At 43.6% G+C, this 1,318-nt stretch overlaps 1 non-coding gene across 1 annotated transcript; it reads left to right on the top strand.

Moving 5' to 3' along the window:
* The first annotated feature begins 380 nt into the window (after positions 1 to 380).
* LOC141681719 (small nucleolar RNA R71) lies at positions 381 to 487 on the top strand. Its single transcript, XR_012559144.1, has one exon. It is a non-coding gene; the product is annotated as a small nucleolar RNA R71 (small nucleolar RNA).
* Positions 488 to 1,318: the final 831 nt, after the last annotated feature.

The following is a 1,318-nucleotide window of genomic DNA, read 5'->3' as shown; positions in this document are numbered from 1 at the left end:
GTCGCTGATAATTGTTCACATACTAAACAGATTCGTTAACAAGAGAACACTGATCCGTAGCATGAGAACCTGCACAAAGCTCACAGACCATAGCTAACTGATTGACTCCATAGGTGGCTAGTGAATCGACCTTCATGGACAGCGCTTGGAGCTGCGCTGCAATAGCGGTGGCTGCATCGACTTCTAAAATACCTGCTACCTTCCCAGGTATCATCCTTTGAGTTGGGTTTTGATGCTCATTTGTAGCCAGAGTCTCAATAAGATTATAAGCCTCAGTATAGCTTTTGGCTCACAATGGGCCTCCAGCTGCTGCATCGAGCATGGGCCGAGATTGGGCCCCCAAACCATTATAGAAACCAGTGATCACCATCTAATCGGGCATTCCATGATGTGGACACTTTCTCAACATCTCCTTGTAGCGCTCCGAAGCTTCGCACATAGATTCTGTAGGTTGCTGCGCAAACTGAGTAAGAGCACTCCTCATAGCAGCAGTCTTTGCCATTGGATAAAACTTCACCAGAAACTTTTGCGCAAGATCTTGCCAAGTAGTGATGGACCCAGCTGGTTCGGAATGTAACCAGTCCTTAGCTTTATCCCTCAGAGAGAATGGGAAAAACCTCAGCTTGATAGCCTCATCAGTCACACCATTATATTTGAAAGTACTGCAGATCTCGACAAAATTCCTTATGTGCATGTTGGGGTCTTCAGTCGCAGCACCTCCGAAAGAAACAGAATTCTGCACCATCTGAATAGTGCCCGGCTTGATTTCAAAGTTATTGGCCTCAATAGCCGGGTGCATGATGCTAGACTGAATGTCATCAATTTTAGGCCGAGAAAAGTCCATAAGAGCTGGATCTGCTGGAACAATACGATCACCCATGATTACTGGCTCTTTCTGCTCACTTCCTGAATCCGAATCTTCAAAATCTATCTTCTCCGGAATATCAAGAACTTCGTCTGTCTCCTCAGCTGTATCTAAAGTCCTCTTATGAGTACGAGAACGAGTTTGCATAAACGCTCGCTAAAGTACCTGAAACACAACCAGAAACAATAAGTAACACGTCTTAATCACTGAGTCCTAATGACCAATGATGGTAAGTACATAAACTAAACAAATACGCCGAGTCCCCGGCAGCGGCGCCAAAAACTTGTTTGGGCGAAATCACGCGTTAATAATACATGCAAGTATATGCGTTCGTAAGTAATATAGAATACTTTCTAGTTCGTTCCCACAGAGACTCAGACTAATTATGTTCAATTAAACTCACTCACCAATGTATTATTATTTCTCAATGTTAAGACAATAACACTTAGAATT

This window comes from Apium graveolens, chromosome 8 (genome assembly GCF_009905375.1).
Source record: "Apium graveolens cultivar Ventura chromosome 8, ASM990537v1, whole genome shotgun sequence".
Taxonomy (NCBI): Eukaryota; Viridiplantae; Streptophyta; class Magnoliopsida; order Apiales; family Apiaceae; genus Apium; species Apium graveolens.
The sequence above is the reverse complement of the archived record's forward strand: the minus strand, read 5'-3'. Positions and strand labels throughout refer to the sequence as shown.